The sequence below is a fragment of the Cavia porcellus genome, unplaced genomic scaffold (assembly GCF_034190915.1).
Source record: "Cavia porcellus strain 051 isolate PalLab524CR breed Dunkin Hartley unplaced genomic scaffold, mCavPor4.1 scaffold_12, whole genome shotgun sequence".
Lineage (NCBI taxonomy): Eukaryota > Metazoa > Chordata > Mammalia > Rodentia > Caviidae > Cavia > Cavia porcellus.
In genome coordinates, this window is record NW_026947495.1 from 49092860 (window position 1) to 49099536 (window position 6677).

Below are 6677 nucleotides of genomic sequence, written 5' to 3' on the forward strand. Positions count from 1 at the left end.
ATATATGATCATTACAATGGCTACTTTCTTGGTCATGATGTATGATCATCATGATGGTTTGTCATATTCTATCTGCCACTGTCTTGTTGAGGAGTTTTGCACTTATGTTTAATAGAAAGATTGGCCTGCTGTCATTCTCTTTTTTGATTGAATCTTTGTCTGATTTTAGGATCAGCATAATGCTAGCTTCCAGGAATGACTTTGGGATACTCCTTTCCTTTCAACTTCCTTAAAGAGGCCAAAGATTCTTGAAGGGAATTTTGATTCATGTAGCATGTACTCTAGGCTGAAAGACAGTGGAGAAATAAACACTCCTAAAATCAGGCAATGGTCAGGGCTATGAAAATAATAAAGCGGGGTGAAAGGAGAGAGCCAGGATGTGTTATTTAAGACAGGCAGTGAGGGCATCCCAGATCAGCTGATGTCTGGCAGAGCCCTAGGTGACTGGGGCAACATAGAAAAGGCCCTGAAGTAGCCTTATGGGCATTTTCATGGGCAAATGGAACACAAGAAGAGAGGGTAAGCGATCAGGTTGAAGATAGAGGTCTCCATGGCAAGCAGTTTTAATCTTGAATTTTTACTTTAAATAGGTTGGAACATCACTGGACGGTTGAAATCAGAGGAATAATGACATTTAGTTTATATTTCAAAAGATGAGGAATTACTTTGCTGCTGTGGAAACTTGAACGCATGGGGCAAGTTTGGAAGGTGTATGCATAAGATAGTGTTAGGTTATTGCTGGGAACAGAAATAATAGTGGCTGGGACTAGGAAGCTACTGATGTATAGGAGGACAGGTGATCAGATTCAGCATATATTTTGAAGGCAAATTGCGCTTGTGATTTGGATGGATACAAGAAAGAAATATTTTTGTCTTGAGCAACTTGGTAAACGCTATTCTTTACTGAGAGAGGGTAGAGTAAAGAAAAAGCAGGTTTTGTGTGGAGGATGAGATCCCAGAAGGTAACAAATGAAGAGCTCACAAATGTGCCTGGAAACTGAATTCTGGAAAAGGGGGTAATGCCAAAGTAGTAACTGTAAGCTGAAGCCATCAATATGGATGGCAAAGAATTAAGCCTAAATTAAGACCCCAAAAGAAGTGAGTACTTACAGGCAAGGGCTCTGAGCACTGTGTCCTAGGCCTGCCATACCTGGATGTTTGGAGGAGAGGGATTCAGTGTGAGAAGCTGCTACCAGAAAACAAGAAACAACAACCTTCTCTCTTGCTACAAAGAGCCCTGTCTTTGCTGGAGAACAATTAGCCAAGTATCTCTCACATTTCCGTATCTATTGTAAGCAGAGGCACTGGCTGCTTTTACGATATCTTTTTGGGTATTTGTAAAGTGAACAGCCTATGAAGAGAGAGATAGTGTATTCTTTAGTAGGGTCAATGCAAAATTGCTTACAGCTTTGAGATAGAAATCATGTTTCTCTCCAGATTAAGGGGCGGACTTGCTTACAACTAGGGAAGTTAGAGATAATGTCACCCTCCAGAACAAAGAGCAGGCATGCTTACGACTCCTTATAGGAAGGCTTAGGTTCTTTAAATCAGGATTCTTTTCTTGTGACACAGTCCACTATGTATGTTGGTATCTCCTCCTCCCTTTTTGTGTCATCCTATAAGAATTGGGGTTGGGGAATTGATAAAAAAAAGTGCAGATACTCTGGCCACTGCTATTTCTCTGAGTGATAAGGTCTTTTATCTCTGACCAAGTATCTATTTTCTGTGTTGGTATATCCATGAAAGTAATTTGTTAGCTTGAACAAAAAGTTCAAGCCCTTCATTGTACTTGAGTCTCTTACCTAAAACTTACCTCTTTATACAGGGGAACATGCGACCTTTAGTCCTCACTTTGGAAGACCAGACATTGCCTCTCATAGAATTGCTCCAAGTGCTTGGACTGCCCCCTGCTGCCTTGAGTTCTAGGGTTTTTCCCAGGTCCTGGGCTCTCTGTGCCCACAGACCTCCCCGGCAGCCACCACTGGGCTCTTTGGATGAACTGAGATAAAGGATGTCCACATAGTTGTCCCTTTGACCATTCCCTAGAAGGTTCTCTGGGATTCTAGTAGCCACCAAAAATCTCTTCTTCCTGAAAGATAGTTAGACTAACTTTCCCAGTTAAGGGAACCCCAGTGACTGGTTCTTGCCAGTGGACTGTGAATGGGAGCCGTGTGTATTGTTTCATGCCTTTCTGCCAGCTGGATGCAGGCAGCAATGGGACCCCGAGAGGATTCTTGAAACCCAAGTTAGGCAATGAAATTGAGTACCTATGAAATTGAATTCAGTTTTAAATTGAGTGTCCTGTGCTCCTCTGCATAAAGACTTCCTTTCATCCCAGAAAATCATAGTTGCATTGCTGTATTTATCGTTGGTCCCCAAATGCAGCCTTTCTGATATTCATTCCCTGCCTGATCTCCAGGCCTTGAATGTGTGCTGATGCTGCCTTCAGGCCCTGGTCCTCCTCTCATTCCTCTCACCTGACAGCCTCAGCTCACCGTCCAGGGATCGGCGGAGGCAGTAGTTGTGTGTTGGAAGAACTTTTCCATCTTTCAAGTCCTTCTTTCCTGGGGACAGTCTCCAGAGTACCCTTTTTACTGTGCTCATACTTGTCTAAATACTTGTCTGTCTGTCTCCTTCAGTAGACTGAGTTCTCTTAAGGTGTTCATTTACTCAATAAGCATTCATTGAATTCTTACTGTGCAGCAGGCAGGGACCATGTCTTACTTATCTTTTTGTTCCCAGCAAGGAGCACAATAACTGGCACTTTCTAAGTAGTCGGTTAATATTTATGGAGTGGATGGATCCTTGTCTGGTGTTTCACCTATTACAACAGGTGCTGAATAAATAGATATTTAGTGGATACTAAGTAAATAGATGGGCAAATGAACAAACAATGTAGGATCCCAAGTAGCACAGGGAAATGTGTGTCTTGTTTGGGATGTAGTAAAAACTGAGAAGTGGCTTAGAACGCAGGGCAGGGAAAATGCAAGGGAAAATGTTAAGCAAACATATGAAGTAGAATGATGAGGAAAATGATGTTGTCATGTGTGTGCTTCTGTGGATGATTTGTAGCTGTAGGGCACAGGGATAACAAGTCTTGCTTCCTGAAGAGGTGGTGCTTGGTGCCCTTTCATGGGAAGTGCCTTGTGGAGGCAGGCAGTCCTACTTGTCCAAGGAGCAGTCATCCATGAGCCATTGGCACACTTAAAATGTCCTAAATTAAACCATATTCCATTAGCCAAGCAGACTGATCTCCTTCATTACTGCATAGAGTGGTCCACCTTAAGTTCTAAGATGCCAGTGGATGCTCACAGCTCTGAACAGTACTGCACCCTGCATATATATATATATATATATATATATATTGTTTCACATACACAAATTAAATGCCTTTTCTGTCTGAACTAAGTACTTTTCATACTTTGTGCCTCTAACTTTTGCAGTTTGAGGTGTGATAGCAAAACTAACACAAATTTCCTTTTCTTTCTTCATAATTTCATGGTAGTTGATTTGGCCTTACCATTAGATCTTAGCAACTTCAGCATACTTTTCTTTCCATATTAATTCGAAAACTTTCATCCTTTCACCTAAATGAAGCCCTTTATGGTTTCTCTTTGGCATATCCCAATTGGCAATACATTTCACTTGTACTTTTAAGTGAAATAAAAGTAACTTGAATGGAAGCTCTATAGTGCTACAACAGTTGATAACTGAGTCACCAAAAGGGTAGTAGGTGGGTAGCATATATAACATGGACACACTGGACAAAGGGATGATTCATATCTGGGATAGGAAGAGACAGAAGTGGGCAAGATTTCATTGTACTATTCAGTGTAGTACACAATTGAAAATTTATAGATTATTTCTGGAATTTTTCATTTAATATTTTTGGACTCCAGATGATTACACATAATTTAAATTATGGAATTTCAAACTATGGATAAAGGGGTACCACTTTATATAGAATGTGAACTGGGAAAAGAGATAGAAAAATAAGGAGTTCAGTAATAGGAGATGAAGGTGGCAGCATGGAAAGAGAGCGAGAAGGAGAGGAGAGGGAGAGAGAGAGAGAAATATTTCAGGCTAGAGAAAAGGAAAATCTTGCTTTAGGAGCAAACCAGTTTTAGAGGGAATTAACAGCTATATGAAAACAGAAACTCAAGACCAGGAGCCCTAGGAACTGAAAAGTGCTAGAGTCAGATCTACAGCTCGTTCTGCTAAGGGAAAGGAACATGGGAAAAATCTAGAGCTATGGTGGATCCCAAATACATGTTCAGGCTGAATCTCTTCTTCAAAACCCAGTTTTTCCTAGCTTTTTCCAGAATCCTATCTTCTTTGGAGCAATGTGTATTTTAAAACAAATTCCCATTTCTTGTGGTGGTTGGAAGAGTCTCTATATTCCTTATAATCTAAAGGGCCTGTCACCACATATGCATTTTTAGACAGGCTATCCAAGCCCATAGAACAGATCCTACCATTCCAGCAGCTCAAAGCCAACCCTGGAGGCTTTGACTTTATTTAGGGGTCTGAGCCGAAGGACAGGTGGGGTAGACACAGCAGCAGAGGGCCAAGGGAAGTAGCCATTGTACACCCAGGCCCTCAGCTGGTCTTTACCTGGGAGCTGTCTTCAGTTGCATCTTGCTTCAGGAAACCACCTACGCCTGCCTGACTCACTGCCTTTAGCTCAGGTCTCTTCTGGACTCAGTCACTCTTCCACATCAAAGAGTAACAGTCTAGAGCCCCCAGCTGTTTCTACCCCGGGACTCCCCGAAACACTCCTGGGAGCCGAGACACTGAGTAAGCCTGGCTAGGAGCCAGTTGGAAACCTGAGGGTCTTGTAATGACCGTAAGCTGGGACTAGCATTGCTGTGCCGTTTCACTCAAGTGCCAGTGTGAAAACTTCTACCTCCGGTTAGAATGTTTCATAGTCAGTACCTAAGGGAAGACAGCATAAATGGACGCTTTGTCTTTGAGTCTCCCTCTCAGGTATTTCTCTGCTATTTTGCAATAGGAATCATTTGCAGAATCTGAGGTTCACTTATGGTAACACGGTTAGCAAGGAACCAGGAAGCATATATCTATGCCTCACCTTTCAACAATTTCAGGAAAATTCTTTTAAAGAAATGTGTGTAACTGTGTCCTATCTTCTTATGGCATAATACTCACAATGCACTAAGTGCTAGAGAGATGTTTTTGTCTCCTAGGCCTGACATTTCAGGCTGGAGTTTCCTTTTTTATAAAATTTACCCTGCCACACATTGGTTTGGTTGGGTTTAGTTTGGTAGTACAGCAGAGTGAACCCAGGACCTCACATATGCTAGACAAGGGCTCTGCCACTGAGCTACATCCCCAGTCCTTTAAAATTTACCATGTTAAACATTTTAATGTATGTCAGTGACATTAAGTAGATTCACTTGTTGTGCAACCCTTAACACAAACCTGGGCAAGAGCTTTTTCATCATTTCAGATTGAAACTTCGTATCCACTAACTGCCTACTCTCCGTTTCCCCTACCACTAAACTTTTTAGTCTTTATGAATTTCACGCCCAGACCCATGAACTGACATCACATAATATTTGTCCTTTTGTGACTAGTTCATTGCATTTAGCATTATTGTCCTCCATAATGCAGGCGTGGAGAGATATGGATTCAAAATGAAGCCCTGCCAGACCTCCCGTGTGTCTGCAGGGACAGCATTTATCTTTCAGCATTTTAGTTTCCACACTATAAAGTAATGATAACATCCAACTTTCAGGGTTATGGCGAAGATTTAATTATGCTCCTTTATGTTGAAGCCACGTTTTGTGAGGTCTGAAGGTAATGTGATTCGGAGGCCTTCTTTAAGAAAAGGAGTGCAAAGTAGGAATTAAACAAGTGTAAGTAGGAGGTATTTTTGCTATAAATAAAAGGGAAAAATGCTTGACAAGTTACTGGTGATTCCAGTACCTTTGATTTTGACATCATCTTAGGCAATTCTCCAGAAATGCTTACATAGGAAAGCTTCCTGAGGGTACTCTGGCTTCCCAGCTCCAGCTAATTCCAAACACCTATGCAAGCTGGGGCCCCAGCTAAAGCTTGTCTGCTTCCTGGTAAAACGTTTATTGTAGTTAGTTTTATTGAGTACATACCAAGTGCCAGCACTGTTAAATATTTTATTAGCATTCCCCAATTTCATTGTCACAGAACTCTATAAAATAGAAACTATTTTACTTCCATTTCCCAGAGGAGGAAACTGAGGCACGGAGAAGCCACATAAACTGGCGAATACTGCACTTCTGCTAGGGAAGCAGAGGCCAAGAGACCATGGGTTGAAGATAGCGGATGGAGCCCATATAGCAGGTCCTGCTGTTCAGCCTGAGTTCAGAATCATCCTGAACACTGCCTGCTGGTAGATAAGAGGTATTCACAGAGCAGGAAGGAAATTCTATGAAAAACTTTTTAAAAATACATTTATTTCTGTATCCCTGGACTTCTTACCCCAGTTGTGGCTCTGTAGTGGTCTCTCTTTGTTCATTTACCACCAAAAATAAGACAAAGATGTGATCCTGGATTGTACAATCCTTCCTTAGTCATTCTCTGTTTGGAGTCTAGTACAAATTACGTAGAAACAAAGCCTGTGGCCAGACCCTTCGGCTCATGCCAAAACTTCTGGCCAGGGCCAGGCCTGGCACTGAGTC

At 41.8% G+C, this 6677-nt stretch overlaps 1 protein-coding gene across 3 annotated transcripts in view; it reads right to left on the reverse strand.

Annotated features, from left to right (window-relative positions):
* Nucleotides 1-6677, reverse strand: part of Itgb6 (integrin subunit beta 6) — a 127786-nt gene that overhangs the window by 77487 nt on the left and 43622 nt on the right. The gene's annotated exons all lie outside the window — the stretch shown is intronic.